The sequence below is a fragment of the Macadamia integrifolia genome, unplaced genomic scaffold (assembly GCF_013358625.1).
Source record: "Macadamia integrifolia cultivar HAES 741 unplaced genomic scaffold, SCU_Mint_v3 scaffold1814, whole genome shotgun sequence".
NCBI classification, from domain to species: Eukaryota; Viridiplantae; Streptophyta; class Magnoliopsida; order Proteales; family Proteaceae; genus Macadamia; species Macadamia integrifolia.
Genome location: NW_024868365.1, coordinates 100832 through 122908, shown reverse-complemented (window position 1 = coordinate 122908; position 22077 = coordinate 100832). Strand labels below are relative to the sequence as shown.

The window sequence follows — 22077 nt, the reverse complement described above, 5'->3', positions numbered from 1 at the left end:
CACTATCCCTAGCAATCCTTACTTCTTTAACTTCTCATATGAGGCCATTACAGGCATTCCCAGATCAAAAAATTGCCTTCTTAGGTGAGGGGCCTTTTGGGTTGGTGCATCTGCTTGTATTATAAAGGGCTATGAAGGAGTGGATGGTGAGACTGACTACTGAAGTGCACTCACAATATTAGTTTTTGGACCCTTTCCCTGTCTGACTCGGGTGTTCTTGCTTGCATCTTGGGAGGACCCCTGATACTGGGCTTCTCTCAAAATTCTATTCTCCACACGTGTTTCGGTGGCTATTAAGGTATCAAAAGTTTTCAAATGTTGACAGTAAAGAACATCATAATAGGGTTTTGACAGGTTTTCTATCAACATCTCCAGTTGCTCTGCTTCTGAAGGCCAATCTGCCATATTGGCGGCCTTATCTCTAAACGTCATCAAGAAGGTAGTGAATCCTTCTCTAGGCTACTACCTCAAAGTCTCAAGTTCTCATCGCTTCACATCCACTTTGGTATTGTATGAGTATTGTTTGGTGAAGGCTTTCACCATCGTCACCCAATTTTGAGTTTGGGATGACTCCAACTATGTGAGCCACCTTAGTGCTAGCCCTGATAGGGTTAGTATGAAGGCTTGCCCTATCTGGTTATCTGCTAGTTGCCACAACTTAGCGATGCTGAGGAAGACTTTGAGGTGAGCCTTTGGGTCTCCTGACCCATCAAACCTGTCAGTCTACCATTTGAACATTTTTGGAATTCTTACTCCAGAAAAGAAATTCATTTCCTCTAAATCCACTGCTTGGCCTTCTGAGCTTTTTCTCGCTCGAATCATGTTCTCCAACTTCTCTAATTGATCGCTGAGTTTCCTTTCTTTTTCTGTCTCTAGAGACTCAATGCGAACGTGTGTTGCAAATTCCTCTTCTTCATCTTCAATCACCACCCTTGGAGGAGGAACCTTGGAATAGGCCCCTCACTGACCATTTGGATGGGTAAGTGAAGATCCTCTTTGACCAGTTGGTCTGAAGTGCTCAGGTCCTCTTGAGTCAGCTTGGGAAGAGTTCCTGCGATGACCAGTAGCTCCATTCTATTCCACATCTCCCGTAGCCGATGCCGGTTCATTCCTGGGATCAGCTCTGGGAGGGTTCTAAAGTGTATGCAATATTTGAGCTATCTTTCTCTTGACTTCAGACATTTTTATTTGCAAGGTCTCGATGGGATGGACCTAGGCCTATTCGGGTGACTCAGAGTCATGTGGATCCATACTAATTGGGCTGCAATCACTTGGTGGTAGATAGTCTCGAGGAGATGATGGAGGTAACACTAGACTTAGGCAAGTCAACTGATTACCCTGATGCGTCCAAAGGGACCGCAGAGAATACTTGAGGTATGAAATTGTACTTGAACCAAAAGTGGCTTATATTTTAGGATTCTTGAATTCCCAACCCCTTATTCAAACATTCACTAGATTAACCACCAACGATCCATCCAAAGTTAGTTTGCTTAATGATAGGGGGTGGATAGGGTCCAATGCCCCTGGTCCACCCAATATCAGTTAGTTCGCTTAATGATAGGGGGTGGATAGGGTTCAATGCCCTTGGTCCACCCAATATCATAAGTAGGAGATTCATACAAATAGCTTGTTAAGAATATACCCATAAGACATTCCATGTAATAAAGTCATGCTTTCCATGCTCTTTTCCCACTAGGTGTCCTTCCTTTTGATTTTTCTCGGGACTTCTCTGGACTTGACATGACTGCGATGAGATTGCCCCTGAGTAACGTGTCTAGACTTTTTCCTTAAGGAGGAGGGACACCTTTTATCCCAAACCCACTTAGGAAAGCAACTCTTTACAATGGGAATATAATGTAGGAACGTTCCTTTTCAAGACAGCAAACAAGTTCTACAATCAGCTTGTGGCGCTCCTAGCTTATTTATCTTTTTCCTATATGATGCGAGTATGCGGTGGATGCAATCGAAATGGCAAGGCTTCCTTGATAGGATCTATATATGCAAGCTACGTGATCCTTTTGATATACCCGTAGGTATGAGATCAAGGGGGTGACTTCCTTTCCCATTACTCATGACTACACATGAGGTTAAGCAATTGGCCACAGGGTAGTGGAACCGTGAGTGATTGTGTGCAAAAGTGTAATGTAGGGTAACCATCATTTAATCGCAGAATGTCGTAAAGTGCACGGACCTCCCTAAGGGTGCTGGCACAATTATGGATCCTCGTTGTTTGATGACAAATTCAATCTCAGAATGTCATAAAATACACGGACCTCCCCTAGGGTGCTGGCATAAATTTAACATCCTCGCCATTTAACGATACCTTCCATTCTTGCACAGGAAGCAGGTATCATTTGCTCTCAAAGTACTATCCATGACATATAATGAGCACATTTATGTGTGAAGTCTAGTGTAGTAAAACATGCATTTTACATATTTAGAATGGAGTTACCATGGGTTTTACTCTCTTTTTGTAGGTTTTATATTTTCAAGGCCTTAAGGACTATCGGGCGTTATATATCCAATTTTACACATAAAGAGGTCCTATTTCTTTCATGGTTGCGAAGAGGATGAAATTCTGAGCAAGATGGATGTGTTCAATTACAGGTACACATTCATTTGGTCAACCGTACAAGTGATTATTCTTTTTGGGCTAGAAAGAATAATGGATTAGAACTGAACCGAGATGCAGAACCAGCCCATCTGTAGTTGTCCCAAGGGTATAAAGAGTATTCCAAATGCCAATAAGGACCGATGGACCACATCCTTAAGTGATTGAAGATTCATTTTTGGTAACAACTACCTAGCGTAGTTGGTGAATCGTGGTGTGCAAAATCCCTTGCTTGTTAGGAGGTCTCAAGTTCAAACCTCTTAGCTACCATTTTGTTGAGGTTTTTGTTTTAGAATATCTTCTCACTCCTACTCATCACATAAAGGAGGTCGGCCAAGGTGGTCGTACGCAAGTTTGAAGAAGAAAGAGAGAAAATAAAGAGAAAAAATAGGAAAAAAGAAAAAAAAAGACAAGGGCATGGATGGAATTTTTCATTAAAATAGAATATTTTTCAAATCCAAGCAAGAAAAATTGGCCAAAGGGGGTTTTTTGCGCAAGAAGAGAAAGAAAAATAGAAAAGAGAGAAAAAATAGGAAAAAAAAAGACAAGATAAAAAACATCTTTTTTTTTTTAGAAGCTAAAATCGTTATCATCCCACCCCCATTCTCTATACAATAGAATTAACACAAGGGGAGGAGGGACTTCATTTTTCTTCTAGGGTTTTTTCTTAGTTGCTCTATCTCTTTCTCTAGCTCTAGTTCTAGGTTTATGCTTTAAACACTTTTGTAAGTTCTTTTTATTCAATTAATGCAAGCACTTTTTTTTTTATTCAGTCTTTTATTTTTATTGTTTAAACAGTTGAAGTTGTAATTTTCAAGTTCTAGTTCTAGGCTTAGTTCTACGTGACAAGAATAAGCTATGAAGCATGTCTTTCAAGTTCAATTTTTTTCTTCAGATTTGTTTTCTCTAGTACTAGAAATTTCAGATTTGGTTTATTCCAGATTTGGTTTTTAGTATTGGTAGTATTTCAAATCGATCAAGTTTTCAGTTCAAGGGCTGAAGTTCAAGTAAGTAGGCTTCTTCAGTAGTCTTCTCTCCTCCCTCTCATTCCCTCTTCTGACTATCCTTTCTTTCTTAATTTAGGATTTTAATTTCAGTCATTACATTATTTGCTATCCCTTTCCCCCAAGGTTCATGGCTAGTGTATGTGTTGGCTTTGCCCCTCCTAGCCATAGAACCATCATTTTATTATTTTTATTTTATTTGTCTCCCTTTCCCTAAAGCCAAGTAGAGTAACCCTTGTAAGAGTGATTCTCTGGTCAAGTAGGAAAGCTCATATTATGATGCATCCCTCGGGCTAAGTTGAGAAACCTACTTGTGAGTCTCTCTCTAGTTTTATCCCCTTTCTCTTACTTTATTTTTATTTCAGTATTTTTTTTCTTCATTGCTTTTTAATTGCGTGGGGTGTTTATTTTTTGCTATTTATTTATTTAATTTTAATTATGTGGCTTGTGTATTTAAATTCTTAGATGATGAATGGTTAGGACGTTATTTTAGATACATATGTTTGGGACGGTAATTAGAATTAGATCACAACCATTAATCGGTTCACTTTTGCATTATTAAAAAAAACAAAAATAATAAAGTGACTCCTCTCCCTGGGTTCGACCCGTAGCTACACTGAACCGTACGCTTACAGTTACATTTTAAAACCTCTAACAAGTTTTGCGCCGTTGCCGGGTAGACAATTCCATGTTATTTTTCGCTTTCTTCTGGTAAATCAGAGTGCTTTGTTTGCTTTGATTTGTTTTTCCTTTTCTTTTATTGAATTCCTGAGAAGAACAAATTGCAACAATAGTTGTATCGGTGGAGGTCACTATGCCTCATAGTATAATAAAGATAGGTTTCGCCCTATAGCAGTACCTCAGGAATTGACCTGAGCAACCTTGGATCCCTGCCGATAGGCTCCCAAAAAGCCAAAAAAAATCAAAAAAATAAAAAAAATCATAAAAAAAGGTTTTACTATCCATTCTTTTGTGCTTGTCTTACTCTAGTTGTGGGTAGTTTTCTATTACATGAGTGTTAGGTAGGCACATAATACTAAGAATCGGTTAGAAAGAAGAGATCCAACAAGTAGTAACCCTATACGTTTGCTCTCTTTAAAACCTTTCAATATGGGAGACCAACATCAAAACCCTTCACCTAAATCTCTGAAAGATAGGTTCTACCCTGCTAGAACATCCCAACCTTCCTGCATAGTTCTACCACAAGCCTAGGGCAATAATTTTGAACTTAAATCTCAATACATCACTATGTTGTCCACTTCCATGGGTTTTTGAAGAGGTATGTGTTCTAATTAAGATCCAACAGCTTTCTGATGATGCTGTTAAGCTTAGGTTTATCACTTTTGCATTAAAAGACCAAGTTAAGAAGTGGTTGTATGGGTTACCCACTAATTCCATAACCTCATAGGAACAGTTCACAGTTATCTTCCTTAAGAAGTTTTTCCCAACTCATAAGACCAATAAGCTTAGAAGTGATATCCTTCAGTTTAGGCAAAAGCCTAGTGAGTCCTTTTCCAAACTTATTGAGAGATTCAAGGATCTACTCCAAGAATACCCTCACCATGGCCTAGACTTATGGCATTTATGTCAAATAATTTATGAGGGTATTGATTACCCAACTTAACAAAGAGAGTGAAAGAACCATAGGAGGGATTTACATCTTTTACAGATGAAGGAAAGGCATGGGAATTCTTACTTAACTTAGCTGACAAAACCCGTGAGTGGGAATCAAACCAAGAGAGTGAAAGAACTATAGGTGGAAAATGATATTTTGTGGATGGGATAGTAGCTAAGGAATCCCATTTGGATAGCCTAATCAAGAGGATTGAGGCTATTGTTCCTAGAGAGCCATCATCAATCAATTTGGTTAAGATTTGTGCTTGGTGCCAGTCCCCTGGACATGTGATAGAAGAATGCCCCAACACCTCTGGGGGCACTTCTAATGATAGTGTTAATGCCTTATACCAGAATAATCCATATAGTAACACCTACAATCCACGATGGAGAAATCACCCAAATTTCTCTTGGAATCAGGGCAACCAAGCAGGGCCTTCCAATTTTCATAATGAAGGTCAACTTGGACCCCAAAGGCCTCCTTTTGCACAATAATATTTTTCTTAAAATACTTTTCCTAGGTCAAATGTAGGACCTCAGGCTAGTTTTCCTAGGGCCCCTCTCCTATCATCTTATAAGCAACCCCTTGGGTTTACCAACACTGGAGATGCAAGTAGAATAAGTGACTTGGAAAAAAATATGGCCCTCCTCATGACAAGCCATCAAAATCTTACGAGAGAACTCACCCAAGTTATCTTAATTTTGCGTGAGAGGGAGAAAAGAACTTTACCTAGTCAACCAGAGCCTAACCCTAGGCATCATCAACTTGTTAGTTCACAAGCACCAACTAATGCACCACTGAATATAGTACAAGGCCAGACCCAACAAGAGCCCTCTAACCAATGTAATATTGTTTATGCCTTTAGGAGTGGCAGAGGGTACCAACAGAGCATTCCTAAATCTTCCCCATCTATTACTCCTGTTAACTCTCCTTCAGTTGAGGACACAAGTGTGCCTCTTGTTCCAGGTTCGTCTGATGAACCAAAAATGATTCTTCTGAAAAAGAAAATCTCTAACAGTCTTTATGTTCATCCTGTCCCATTTCCTAATCGCTTAGTAAACAAAAAGAAGGTTACTTCTATGGATAAAAATTTAGAAGTCTTCAAAAAGGTAGAAGTGAACTTCCTTCTTTTGGATGCCATATCCCAGATCCCCGCCTATGCAAAGGTACTGAAAGATTTGTGTACTCACAAACATATCACTAGTGTGCCCAAAAAAGCGTTCTTGGCAAGTAACATTAGTTCCATAATTACTCAGCCTATAGCAACCAAGTATAAGGATCCAGGAGCCCTACCATATCTTGTGTCATAGCCCAACACCTACATTGAGCATGCCATACTTGACCTTGGCAAAGTGTGAATCTTTTACCTTGCCATGTGTACAAGCAACTAGGATTGGGAGAATTGAAAGCCACTAAAACTACTCTTCAGTTAGCAGATAGGTCTGTTAAGATTCTTAAAGGGATGGTTGAGGATGTCTTACTAAAGGTGGGGGAATTTATTTTCCCTGTTGATTTCATTGTGTTAGATACTAAGCCCTTCTCAACCAAGGATAAGATCCCAATAATTCTAGGAAGACCATTCTTAGCTTCCAGTAATGCATTAATCAACTATCGGAATTGTTTCCTAAGGTTATCTTTTGGCAACCAAACTATTGAGTTTAACATGTTTAGGATAGGCAAGCAACCACATATGGAAGAAGAGATCAATATGCTTGAGGATTTTCTAGATTTTTCTGATGATTTAATTACCAACTTTGATATTGATTTTGATTCAGAATTTCAAGAGTGTATGGATGAGTTGGATGATGATAGTGAAAATTTATTTTCTGAAGTCTTGAGTCTTCACATACTTGTGGAGCCCTTAGGACCCCTTTCCAATTCCATTCCCAAACCTTCCATAGTTGAGCCCCCTAAGCTAGATCTTAAGGAGTTGCCATCTAATTTGAGATATGCTTTCCTAGGGCCTAACCAGACTCTTCCTGTAATAATTTCTTCAACTTTGAATCCTAGCCAAGAAGAGGAGTTACTTAAAGTGTTAAAAGATAATAAGAAAGCCCTTGGTTGGACCATGGCTGATATCAAGGGTATAAGCCCTTCTATTGTGCAATATCATATATATCTTGTGGAGGATTCCAAACCATCCACAGAATCCCAAAGAAGAGTTAACCCAATGATGATGGAAGCCATTAAGAAAGAGATCCTAAAGTGTTTGGATAATGGAATAATTTATCCTATTTATGACAGCCAATGGGTAAGCCCAGTTCACGTAGTGCCTAAGAAGTCTGGGATGACTGTAGTTCCCAATGCCAATATCGAACTAATTCCAACTCGTGTCCAATCAGGGTGAAGAGTGTGTATAGACTATAGGAAACTTAATGTGATAACCTGAAAGGACCACTTCCCATTGCCATTCATTGACCAGATGTTAGAGAGATTAATCAGATATGAATACTATTGTTTTCTTGATGGATATTCCGGCTATAACCAGATCCCAATTTCTTTAGAGGACCAACATAAGACCACTTTTATATGCCCATATGGAACATTTGCTTATAGGCATATGCCATTTGGGCTTTGCAATGCCCCTGCTACATTTCAACGATGCATGATGAGCATCTTTTTTAACATGGTCAAAAAATTCTTAGAAGTATTTATGGTTGACTTTTCAATTCATGGGAATTCCTCTTCTAAATGTCTTCGTCATATTTCTCTAGTTTTGAAAAGGTGCATATCTAAGAATTTGGTTTTGAATTGGGAGAAATGCAATTTTATGGTTAAATCTGGTATTATTTTAGACCATGTAATATCCAAGGAAGGAATTAAGGTAGATAGAGCCAAAGTGGATTTAATAGATAATTTACCACCTCCTCAATCTGTTAAGGATGTCCAATCTTTTTTAGGGCATACGGGCTTCTACAAAAGGTTTATTAAGAAATTTAGTCAGTTAGCTAGACCTCTCACTTCATTACTTGCCAAAGATCAAACTTTTGAGTTTTCTAAAGAGTGCCTAAAATCCTTTAAACAACTTAAGAAGGAATTGACCAATGCACCCATTGTTCAACCACCTGTTTGGACTGAACCTTTTGAATTGATGTGTAATGCTTCGGATTTTGCTATAGGAGAAGTTTTGGGTCAAAGTATTAATAAGTTACCCACTATCATTTACTATACTAGTAGGACCTTAAATGATGCACAACTCAATTATACAACCATTGAAAAAGAATTTTTAGCTGTTGTGTTTGCATTAGAAAAGTTTCAGTCTTACTTAGTTGGTTCACATGTGGTGGTGTATACTGATCATTCTACTCTTAGATACCTAGTTCAGAAGAAGGATGCCAAAGCCCATCTCATTAGGTGGGTCTTATTTTTGTAAGAGTTTGATTTAGAAATTAGGGATAAGAAAGAAGTTGAAAACCTAGTTGCAGACCATTTATCTCGGCTTCCCAATTCCTTGATTGTTGATTCTCCAGTCAACAAGAACTTTCCAGATGAACAGTTATTTGCAGTGTCTAGTGAACCATGGTTTTCTGACATTGTCAACTTCTTAATTTTAGGTGTGACTCTGGATCACTGGTCCACCCAAGATAAGTATAGGTTTCATTCCCAAGTTAAGCATTTTTTCTGAGATGATCCTTATTTGTTTAAGATATATCCGAATCAGATTATCCGATGATGTTTTCCTGATCATGAGTAACATTCTATTCTCTCTTTTTGCCATGATTATGCATGTGGTGGGCACTTCGGACCTAAGAAGACTGCTGTAAAGGTTCTCCAATGCGGATTTTATTGGCCCACTCTTTTTATAGATGCTTTTGATATTTACAAGGCTTGTCCCACCTGTCAGTCTTTTGGCCGTATCAATAAGAGAAACATGATGCCTCTCAACCCTATTTTGGTAGTTAAGATCTTTGATGTATGGGGCATCGATTTCATGGGACCATTCCCTAATTCCTTTAGGAATTTGTACATACACTTGGCTGTTGATTACTTTTCTAAATGGATAGAGGCCATACCTTATAAATCTAATAATCACAAAGTGGTGGTCTAGTTTCTCAAAAAGAACATTTGTTCCCGCTTTGGTACACCACGTGCAATAATTAGTGATAAGGGTACTCATTTTTGTAATCAGCCTTTTAAGGCCTTAATGAAAAAGTATGGGATCACCCATAAGTTATCTTCCCTTTATCACCCCCAAACTAGTGGCCAAGTAGAGGTGTCTAATAGGTAGATCAAAGAAATCTTGAAGAAAACTGTTAATCCCAACTGTAAGGATTGATCCCTTAGTCTCATTGAGGCCTTGTGGGTCCATCAGACTGCATTCAAGACCGACCTTGGTCAATCTCCCTTCCGTTTGGTGTATGAAAAAGCTTGTCATTTACCAGTTGAGTTGGAGCATAAGGCCTTTTGGGCCATCAAGAAGCTCAACTTTGATTTGTCTGATACGGGAAATCATCGTAGGCTCCAACTATCTGAGTTGAAGGACTTAGAAATAATACCTATGAAAGTTCTAGGATTTATAAGGAAAAGACCAAAGCTTTCCATAATAAGCACATTCTACGTAAATCTTTTGCAATTGGTGATAAGGTCTTATTGTACAACTCTCTATTGCATATTTTTCCTCGTAAGCTTAGATCTCGATGGGATAGACCATTTATTGTCCATAATGTATATCCCCATGGGGCTGTGGAGATTATAAATCTAGGAACAAAGGTAATTTTGAAGGTTAATGGTCAGTGTTTGACACCGTTCCTCGAGCTTCCTACTACTAGTAGTGAAGAGGCCATGGATCTCCATGAATTTCTTTACACTGATGACTAACTTTTAATCAGGTATGACCCCCTTGCATTGTCTTCGCTTTTGATTCTTTCCATGCATTGAGGACATTGCATGACAAGTGTGGGGGAGGGAAACCAGTTTTTGCTTTTTCCACTTTTTTTTGTTTGTTTTTCTTTTTATTTTTGAGCTTGCTAAGGATGAAGTCCTACTTTGGCTTTTAGCTAATGATCATACCATTTGGTTGCTTGATGTATGAAAATGAATTTTTTTATTAAGGTACCCATTTTGAATATATAAAAACCCTGTTGAGAAGAAAGAAACAAGCCTGTGTCTTGAGATGGGACTTTCTTTTGAAAAATAAGAGACCCTTGTTTTATGGTGTTGGACCAGATGTAAGTCTGTGGGTTACTTGTACTTTTGATTTGGAGTTGAGAAATTCTTTTTAATTTAGCATGAGTTGACAAATGCACAATTTTAAATGAAGTGTGAAATACGGTATAAAGAAGAATAAGAGTTGATTCCCTTGGTACTTGACAAGGCATTGCTCCTCAGGAAGCGTGGTGTCTTGATTAAAATTCCTAGGGAGAAAACTTCTGAAAGAACTCTAGCATCACTGTCTTTGTGGGCATATGCAAAAAGCGAAGCTACATAGTAACTTGGGTGTCTGGTGTTTGCTCCACCATGTCATTCAGGCCAAAATTAGTGGAGGAGAATAGAGTTTATTAAGCGAAAAAAGGAAAAAAAATGTGCAAATGTCATTAATGCTAGGAAACATGTTTGGTCAAAAACACACCAATGCCTTAGTCATTGGTTCCCTGTTTCTTCACAAGTGGTTTTGCCTTAAGATAAGGATGTTTTGGAAGAGATGAAGTGAGTTCCAAATTAAGAAATATGCTAGTGCGTGGAATTGATAAAGGGCAATAAAGTTTAAGTGTGGGGGTCCCTTCTAAGAGAATTATCTTTGCTCTGGATCGGTATGGCCCTTACCTTTAGCCAAGGTTGGGATTTGTTTATTCTGAATTTTAGTGTATATTCACTGTAAACACCCATGAGGCACAACTCATCCACTAGGGGTGACCTACGGGTTTAAAGGCTTGTTGCACATGCTAAGTGCAACCGTGATTGCTACAAAAGTGAGTTAGGTTCTTTTGTTTTTATTCTTTTTCTTTTTGTTTTGCTTGAGGATTAGTAAAGTCTAAATGTGGGGAATTCTGATGAGCACATTTATGTGTAAAATCTAGTGTAGTAAAACATGCATTTTACATATTTAGAATAGAGCTACCTTGGGTTTTACTCTCTTTTTTGCAGGTTTTATATTTTCAAGGCCTTGAGGACTATCGGGCACTATATCTTTAATTTTACAAGTAAAGAGGTCCTATTCCTTTTCATGATTGTGAAGAGGATGAAATTCTGAGAAAGATGGATGTGTTCAATTATAAGTGCACATTCGTTTGGTCAACCGTACAAGTGATTATTCTTTTTGGGACAGAAAAAGAATAATGGATCAGAACTGAACCGAGATGCATAACCATCCCATCTACAGTTGTCCCAAGGATATAAGGAATATTCTAAATGCCAATAAGGATCGATAGATCACATCCTTAAGTGATTAAAGATTCGTTTTTGGTAACAACAACTACCTAGCATAGTTAGTGAGTTGTGGTGTGCAAAATCTCTTGCTTGTTAGGAGGTCTCAAGTTTGAACCTCTTAGCAGCCATTTTGTTGAGGTTTTTTTTTAGAAGATTTTCTCTCTCCTACTCATCACTCAAAGGAGGTCGGCCAAGATGGTTGTACGCAAGTTTGAAGAAGAGAGAGAGATAATAAAGAGAAAAAATAGGAAAGAAGAAAAAAAAGAAAGAAAGACAAGGGCATGGATGGAATTTCTCATTATCATGCCTGCACCCTTGGGGAGGTCAACGTATGTTGTTAGAGGTTTCAAAATGTAACCGCAAGCATACGGTTCAGTGTAGCTATGGGTCAAACACTGGGAGAGTAGCCACTTCATTTTTTTTGCTTTTTAATAATGTGAAAGTGAATCGATTAATGATTGTGATCTAATTCTAATTACCATCCTAAAAATATGTATCTAAAATAATATCCTAACCATTTGTCATCTAATAATTTAAATATGCAAGCCGCATATTTAAAATTAAATAAATAAATAGCTGAAAATAAACACCCCACGCAATTAAAAAGCAATAAAAAAAATGTTGAAATAAAAAAAAAGTAAAAAAAAAGGGGATAAAGCTAGAGAGAGAATCACAAGTAGGTTTCTCTACTTAGCCCGAGGGATACATCATAATACGAGCTTCCCTACTTGACCAGAGAGTCACTCTTACAAGGGTTAGTCTAATTGGCTTTAGGGAAAGGGAGACAATTAAAATAAAAACAATAAAGTTCTAGTTCTAGGCTTAGTTCTAGGTGACAAGAACAAGCTATGAAGCATGTCTTTCAAGTTCAATTTGTTTCTTCAGATTTGTTTTCTCTAGTACTAGAAATTTTAGATTTGGTTTATTCCAGATCTGATTTTTAGTACTGGTAGTTCTCAAATCGATTAAGTTTTCAGTTCAAGGGTTGAAGTTCAAGTAAGTAGGCTCCTTCAGTAGTCTTCTCTCCCCCCTCTCATTCCCTCTTCTGACTACCCTTTCCTTCTTTTAGGATTTTAATTTTAATCGTAACAAATTGAACTTGAAAGACATGCTTCATGGCTAGTGTCTTGTCACCTAGAACTAAGCCTAGAACTAGAACTTGAAAATTACAACTTCAATTATTTAAACAATAAAAATAAAAGACTGAATCAAAAACAAAAGTGCTTGCATTAATTGAGTAAAAAGAACTTATAAAAGTATTTAAAATATAAACCTAGAACTAGAGCTAGAGAAAGAGATAGAGCAACGAAGAAAAAACCCTAGAAGAAAAATGAAGTCCCTCCTCCCCTTGTGTTAATTCTATTATATAGAGAATGGGGGAGGGAAGCTAACAATTTTAGCTTCTAAAAATATAGATTTTTTTTTATCCTGTTGATGAAGTGGAGGAGAGAGAAGAGAGAAAATATGTGGAGAGAGATCTCCCACAATTTTTCTTGCCTTTTTTCCTATTTTTTCTCCCTTTTTCTATTTTTCTCTCTCTTCTTGCGCAAGAAATCCCCTTTGGCTGATTTTTCTTGTTTGGATTTGGACAATATTCTATTTAGTCCCTCGCCAAATGATTTCACTTCGAGCATGATGCTTGATGTGGTTAGTGAATACAATTACAAACATGGGGTTAGCCAAACACGTTTTCAAACAAATGTGGTGGAAAATGTTCTTGCATTTAAAGATAGTATCTAGTATCGGAAGCTTGACATTTATCCCCAGTGGAGTCGCCACTGTAAGGGTAGCGGCCAGAGATGGTGAGATGTCTCTCTTCCCTTGGGGGGAAAAGGACTTGCATCCCGACCTCTCTCCTCTCTCCTCTCTCTTTCTCTTTCATGTGAGGGGAGGGGTTCGTGTCATGTGTGCTTTGGTTGCAAGCCCCGCACCGCCGTATTGCCGCTTGGAGATATGTGGAGGCCTATCAAGAGTGTAAAATTCATCATTTGAGATAGGGGTTTGATGATGGTCTAATACGGGGATCGGGATCATACAAATGGGGTTTAGAGTCACCACCTAGGGTTATGGGCCTAGGACACAGGGGTGGGCCCTATTCTTGAGAAAAGGGCCCAAAATTTGGTATAGTCCAGAGATTTAGGGTAAGTGTCAGGTTACAGAATTGGGAAGGTGTTAGGCACCCAATCTGTCCGGTTCAACCGGTCTTCCTACTAGATGCTTGAGAACGAATATTTTTCACAATTATTACTATTCCACATGCATGGCTAAGTTATCACACATATATACATTAATTGAATTTAAACTACTATATACACTAAAACAAGGTCTATATAAAGTCTGCATTGTGACAAGTTGGTTGAGAAATTATACTTGAACTTAACCCCTGTTTTGTGTCAAAAGGGGTGGGCCCCCGATTAGTACTGGCTCGGATTGTCTTTCGGATTCTCTTGGCTCAAGAGAAGATGGTCTTGACCTCCAACTTCCTTTCTTAAGAGATGCTGATCGTGATGGTATTTGGATAGGGTTCCAGCTAGAAATGGTTACTTTTGGGTGTGGATTCGGACAGAGCTTCTACTAGGGAAGGCTATTTCTGGGCTTAAGCTGAGGTGGCATTCCGATAGAGCTTCCACTGGGGATAGGCTAGGGGAGGGCTAGATTGAGGTGGCACTTTAGTAGAGCTTCCACTGGGGATGGCTATTTTTAGAAAGATTCCAGGGGAACTCAAACAAGGCTTCTGCTAGGATTTGCTATTTTTGGAAAGAAATGGATTGACCTAAAAAATGGATTGCAGAGCTCCAAAGCCCCGAAGAACACTTTGAAGATCTGAACAGAGTTTCGGATCTTGACAACAATCTCTCCATAGACCCGAAGAACCTCAAAGGTGGGGGTTTCTACTTTGGGTAAAACTCAAGAACACTCAAAGGAGGGGGTTGAAGAACATACTACTTTTACAAGAAAAAACTAGATCAGACTAAGAACTTGGATTGAAGATCTTCAAAGTCCCGAAGAACACTTCGAAGATCCGAACAAGATTTCGGATCTTGACGAAGATTGCTCCGAAGACCCGAAGAAAATCAAGAGGGGAAGGGGAAGGGAGTTTCACTATAAGGGAGTGAGGTGGGGTTTTTTTGTGTCAAATCCAAAGGAGGGGCTATTTATAGGTTTTTTCAGCCAATGGGAATGAGGAAACATCTTTTTCTAACAGACGAAAGAAGGGTTCTTGCCTAAAGTGGGGGGATAGGGCTTTTATACACTGGGTAAAAGAGGTCCTCAGACCAAAATGGGTGGGGGAAGGTTTTTGTCTAATGTGTAAAAAGTGAGTTCTTGGAGAGGGAACTTCTTCACTCACCGGGTCAGGGGAACACCAATCCCGCCCATTGACAGTGACTCACAAGGTTAGGTTGAAATGCATGGGGCATGCGGGTAATGTGCACAGTGTGTGTAGGTAATGGTGTGTAGCTGGGCACAGGCTAGGCATAAGGGTGTGCGGGGAGATTAGCATCGGTGTGCAGGTAATGTGCACAATGTGTGCGGGTAATGGTGTGTAGCTGGGCACAAGCTAGACATAAGGGTGTGCAGGGAGATTGGCATGGGTGTGCGGCAATGTGCACAGTGTGTGCGGGTAATGGTGTGTAGCTAGGCACAGGCTAGGCATAAGGGTGTGCGAGGAGGTTGGCATGGGTGTGCAGGCAATGTGCACAGTGTGTGCGGGTAATGTTGTGTAGCTGGGCACAGGCTAGGCATAAGGGTGTGCGAGGAGGTTGGCATGGGTGTGCAGGAAATATGCACAATGTGTGCGGGTAATGGTGTGTAGCTGGGCACAGGCTAGGCATAAGGGTGTGCTGCATATGGCGCATGGGGCAGGTTGAATTATGTAGGGCAGCATGTGTATGGTGCAGGCAAGGTGCATGTGGCAAATAGGTAGGTGTGCATGACCATTCAGTAAGGGCACGCACAGCATACGATGGGGGCACACAAGCAGGCAATAGGGGCACGCAACCCATGTAGCAGGGACACATCCAGCATGGGTGGGGGCACACAGGCAATACGGTAGGGACACATATGCCATGCGGTGGGGGTGTGAAGGTCATATAGTGGGGGCGCACGGGCAGGCAGGCTGGGTCTGGCTGGCTTGGTTGGCTAGCTGGCTGGCTGGCTGGCTGGCTAGCTAGCTTGGCTGGTCGGTGTGCGCGACATATATACGAAAAAAATGTGATTTTCCAAGGGAGCTTGGGGAAATTTGACGATTTGATTTTGACGTACCATATATTGTTGAAATCATATTTTTGTGTACTATCCATCTGTACGGTCATCTTGATCGGATTCCTTTATATATAAAAAGTCAAAGTTGGACCCTCCTTCCCATGTGGGATTTCTAGGGTTTTCAGGCAGGTGGGGAATGTTTTCGGGTTTTCTCAGTCAATTATCACCTCTGTTGATCAGAAATTAAAAGTTGGGCCCATGATCTGTATTTCATCATAGTTAGAGGATGGTGACAAAATTGGGTATCTACAAACTCCAAACCCCCATTTGTATGATCTCGATCCCCGTAATTGACCATCATCAAACCCTCGTCTCAAATGATGAATTTTACCCTCTTACGAAACAGGCCCCCACGTATCTCCAAGTGGTGATATGGTGGTGTGGGGCCCGCAGGGTAAGCACACACAACACACTCCCTCCCTCACATGAAAGAGATGAAGGAGAGGAGAGAGGACGGAATCAACAATATAGTGGTGACTCCACTGGGGATAAATGACAAGCTTCCGACACAAATGCTACCTTTAAATGCAAGAACATTTTCCACCATCACATTTGTTTGAAAACATGTTTGGCTAACCCCATTTTTGTAATTGTATCCGCTAACCACATCGTGCATCGTGCTTGAAGTGAAATTATTTGGCGAGGGACTCCCTGTCATGCCCACACCCTCAGGGAGGTCAGTACATGTCATGGAGAGTACTCTGAGAGCAAATGGTAGCCACTTCCTGTATAAGGGTGTGGGGTATTGTTAGATGGTAAGGATTTTCATAATTATGCCAGCATCCTTAGGGAGGTCCATGCACTTTATGACATTTTAAGATCGAATAATGATATTCATGCATTACACTTTTGCACACAATCACTCACGGTTCCACCACCCTATGGCCAGTTGCTTAACCTCATGTGCAGTCACAAGTAATGGGCAAGGAAGTCACCCCCTTGATCTCGTACCCACGGGTATATCAAAAGGATCATGTACCTTATGTATATAGATCCTATCAAGGTAGCCTTATCGGTCCTATTGTATCCATTGCATACTTGCATCATGTAGGAAATAGATGGAGAACGCTAGAAACACCACTAGCTAATCTGTAGAATTTGTTTGCGGTCTTGAAAACGAATTTTCCTATGATATATTCTAGTTATAAAGGAATGCTCTCCTAAGTGGGTTTTGGATAAAAGGTGTCCTTCCTCCTTAGAAATGAAATATGGATGATTTGGCATAAGCACTTTGGACTAACCTTTGTCAAAATCCCACAGAATGTCGAGTTATCCAAAAGACCCAAGGAAACTAGGAGGAAGGTCACCTAGTGGGATAAGAGAAAGGCAAGCATGACTTTATTGGCAAAGAATATATCAATAGGGATGTTCTGGTCAAGCCATTTGTTTGAATCTCCCGCTTATGGCATTGAATGGACTAAGGGCATCGACCCCTATTTACTCCCTACCATTAAGCAAACTAACTTTGGATGGATCTTTGGTTATTAATCTAGTGAATGTTTGAACAAGGGGTTGGGAATTCAAGAATCCTAAAATAAACCAATTTTAGTTCAGGCACAATTCCACACCCAAGTATTCTTCGTGGTCCATTTGGACACGTCAGGATAATCGGTTGACTCGTCTAAGTCTAGTGTCACCCCCGTCATCTCTCCGAGATATTCTACCCCAAGTGATTACAGCCCAGTTCACATGGATCCACCCAACAATGAAACACAGGAATAAGTGTGGTTCCACCCAGTAGAGACATTGCAAGTTGAAGTTGAAGTTGCTGAAGTTAAGAATGGATTAGCTCAAGTGTCGCACTAGTTACAAAGCCTACCTAGGACCAATCTTGGGGCTGACACAAACTCCTCCACCAGCAGAGCCAGAACCAACTAGGCCTACAGGTCATCAAGAGACTTCCTCTAAGGATCCCCCTCGACTATAATTAATAATGAAGAAAATAAATTTTTGGCACATGTTCAAAAGGAACCTCCAGAGACAGAGAAGGATAGGAAAATGAGAGAACAATTGGAGAAGCTTGATGATATGATCCGAATAGGGAAAAGTAAGGAGAGTCAAACAGTAGATTTTGATGAGATGAGTTTCTTTTCTGGAGTAAGAATCCCTGAAAAGTTCAAGTGTCAAACCGACAGATTTGACGAGTCAAGGGATCCTAAGGCTCATTTGGATGTCAATATCATGAAGATATGGAAAATTGTTGACAATCATATGAGGCAGGTATTCATGTCAACATTATCAGGACCAGAACTAAGGTGGCTAATGCAGTTGGAATCCACACAGACTCAGAATTGGACAACATTGGTGAAAGCCTTTACCAAACAGTACTCACACAATACCAAGGTGGATGTGAAATGTCGGGAGCTTAAGATGTTGAGATAGCAGCCTAGAGAAGGATTCACCATCTTCTTAACAAGGTTCAGGAACAAGGCTGCCAAGATGGCAGATCGACCTTCTGAAGTACAACAAGTAGAAATATTGATTGAGAACTTGTCAAAGCCTATTATGATGTTCTCTACTATCAACATCTATAGACTTTTGATGCCGCAATAGCCACCGGGACATGTGTTGAGACCAAGATCCTAAGGGATGCACAATATCAAGACATGGGGAAGAATGCCAAGGGCGAGCTAGACAAGAATCCTGAAACTAATGTGGTGGGTGAAGTCCAACAGTCAATATCATCTGCAACCACTTCACCTTCACGGCCGTTTGTAATATGATTAAATGATCCTTCCCAGAAAGTTCCTCAACCAAGAGACAATTCACAGAATTGGGAATGTCTTCGGACACAATATACGAAAAGTTGAAGAAGCAAGGTCTTTTGGAAACTATGACTCCAAGGATGATCAGTAACCCTCCCCCAGCTTTGTACAAAGAGTATGGATACTGCTCTTACCATACTCAAAAGGGACATACTACTGAAAGATGTTTTAGTTTACAGCATGCCATTCAAGATTTGATAGACAATATGGCCATTAAAGTTGAGGCCAAATGTCCTCCCAATGATATCATTAATCCACTCCCCGACCATGTAAACAATCTGGATGAAGAAGCCACAGAGGATCACACTCAACTCATTGTATCCAGAGCTCAGAAGAATCACATAAATGCCCGCGCTTATAGGAAAATCATGAGTCAAAGGGCTAGAGCCATGAGGACTCCCAAAAGGAATGAATCATAAAAAAAAAAAAATCAAAAGATTGGACTCCCACCATTCATCATTCCTCATCAACAGAAGAATCCACCTTACCATATTACCAACCTCCACCGTACCTTCCACCTACACCATATTACCAACCTCCACCATATCATCAACCTTCATCACACCACTAAGGAGAAGGAATTTTTCCATCTTATCACCCCCAATCTTCACATCTTACCTCTCATATCACATCACCTTCATATCACCACACTTCGTACCCCTCATCACCCTCATATCAACCCCATTCTTAAGGTTTAGTGTACAACCCAAAAAAAGGATGGACAGATAGGTACAATTGGAAAGAGACACTTACACTACCAGACTCCCCAAAGATGACTTCATCAATAGGATTGGTGAATGCTTTAGGAGAAGGCGAAGAAGATGATCCCACTTCTCTAATTCAGCCCACTATATCTTCAGCGGACAATCTAGAGATAATTGAAGAAATCACAGATGACCTCCTCAGAACAGTGATAGCTTTGGTAGTGGAAGAATAGATCAAAGAGCACACCTCCCTAGTCCATATAGGGAGTGACATAGAAGATAATGAATCGGATGAAAAATCATGTGAGGGGGAAATCAGTGAAAAAGTGGATGATGACTACGATGAGGATGAGAGTAGATGACTCTAATTCTCAAGATGATGATGTATATCTAGACTGGAATGATTACCAGGGGCCTTGGCACAATAATGATGATGATGAATCAGAGTACTACTCACCTAGGGATTCGGGAGGATATTTTGTGTATACAATTGGCGAGAATGACCTAATGGTTGATTCCACAGATGCAATTCAATCAGCACTCATGATTCACATAGAAGGAGATGAGCAAGCACCTATCTAGAAGAACCAGTGCACCATTGAAGAAACAACAGCAACTTTCTTAGAAGGAGAAGAAGGCCCTTTACCACATTTCCTCATCCATCGAGCCACCGAATTGCTCCTGAATGAGACTAGCATTGGAGAGGACTTCAAGTTTTTTTATGCTACTGAGTCAACCAACCTAGATACCAATAATAAAAGCATCAAGTCAGTTGTCAAGTCTTTAGTTGAGTCAGTTGTTGAGTCTGTAGTTTATGATTTCGTGTCGGTCTCCCCTCTCGAGGCTGGTCCAGAGTCCGTGTATGTCGAGTCTATTACTCCTTCTTTCATGAATGAAATTTCTAATTCCGGGTATGACTTGCCTCCTTTTTTTGATGATGATCTTAATAAATATCAAGAGTTAATAAAACAATGCAAACCAAAGAAAGTCCAACCCATCCGTGAGGATACCTGGGTTATAAATCTAGGAATCGACCAATGCCTTTGAGAGGTAAAAATTGGTACCACCCTAGACAATGAAGAAGCAAAACAGATGATTAGTCTTTTGAAGGAGTTTGTCAAAGTCTTTGCTTGGTCATATGAGGATATGCCTGGTATAGACCCTGATATCGTGCAACATCTATTGTCGACCAACCCTGGGGCAAAGCTGGTCAAATAGAAGCTCATAAGGATGCGTCCAGAATGGAGTGAGAAGATCAGAGAAGAAGTTGTGAAGCAGTAGAATGCGGGGTTTCTACAAGTAGTAAGGTACCCCTAGTGGTTGGCCAACATAGTACCAGTACTAAAGAAAGATGGCAAGATATGGATGTGTGTAGACTTCCGAGATCTTAACAAGGTAAGCCCTAAAGATGACTTCCCATTACCTCACATTGGTGTATTGGTGAACAATATGGCGGGGTATGCCTTGTTATCATTTATGGATGGATTTTCGGGATATAACCAAGTGAGCATAAACTTAGAGGATCGTGAGAAGACAACCTTCACCACTTCATGGGGAACCTATTGCTACAAGGTGATGCCTTTTGGGCTAAAGAATGTTGGGGAAACTTATCAGCTATATGAACTAATCTCTGATCAAGGATCCCACTTCTGAGGCAAAGCATCAAGAGGCACCGGTCCATCACCTACAAGCCACTAACTGAGTGGGGCAGTGGAAGCAGTCAACAAGAATATCAAATCCACCCTTTTAGAAAAAAAAACAAAAAAAAAAAGAGAGAGCAAAGAAATTGGCTGAGATTCATAAGGATTAGGCAGACAAGTTGCCACTTGCTTTGTGGGCATATCATACTTCTATACAATCCTCGACTGGGGGCAACTCCTTTTCACTGGTATATGGGGTTGAGGTAGTACTACCAGAAGAGATTCTGGTACCACCTTTCAAGGTACTTTTGGATAACCGATTAACTGAAGGAGAATGGGTAAAGATTAGGCATAACAAGCTCAATTTTTTGGATAAAAGGAGTATAAAGGCCATTGATAATCATAAAAAATATCAACTGAGAATGGCAAGGGCCTTCAACAAGAATGTGAAGCCCCATCACATAGGAGAGATGAGCTCGTTCTTCAAGAACAGAGAGCACCAATTCATGACTCAAGAGGAAAATTCAGGCCCAATTGGAGTGGCCCATTCACTGTCAAAGAGATTCTACTAGGCAAGGCTGTGAAACTCATAGACCACAATGGCGAAGAAATACCCGGACTGGTCAACATAGATCAACTTAAGAAATATTATGTCTAATTGGGTGAATAGCCCGAACTACGTCAAACCTGATTCCTCTCAAGGGACACGTAGGCAACTTGACGTGTGCAAGTGCGGTCTCCACCATCTCAAGGCATTAAATTGGTTCCTAAATTGAAAATCAAGGTATCTTAAAAGATCATCATAGTTTGTGTCCCCCAAGAATCACCATTTGGCATGCAAGGCCATTAGGTATCTGTCATTCACCTATGCTCCTTCAAATTCTTATCCAAGATTCTATCTCCCCAAAAGTCACCACCCGACACCGATTTATCAAGGTCAGTTCATTCCCCATCCCTGATCAAGTTAAAAAAAAAAAAAAAAAAAAAAAAACTTGATGCAAAGTGGTAAAGGTTTGGTTGTGTTAGTAGTTAATGAGTAATGCTTTGATAAATCACCACATCTTCACTTTGCTCGTGATAACTTCAGGATAAGTCATGAGCTCCTTGGA

The 22077-nt window shown here is 40.1% G+C and overlaps 1 non-coding gene across 1 annotated transcript; it reads right to left on the bottom strand.

Moving 5' to 3' along the window:
- Positions 1-5077: 5077 nt before the first annotated feature.
- On the bottom strand, positions 5078-5184 carry LOC122064906. The gene has a single exon (XR_006135859.1). It is a non-coding gene; the product is annotated as a small nucleolar RNA R71 (small nucleolar RNA).
- Between the last annotated feature and the right edge of the window lie 16893 nt (positions 5185-22077).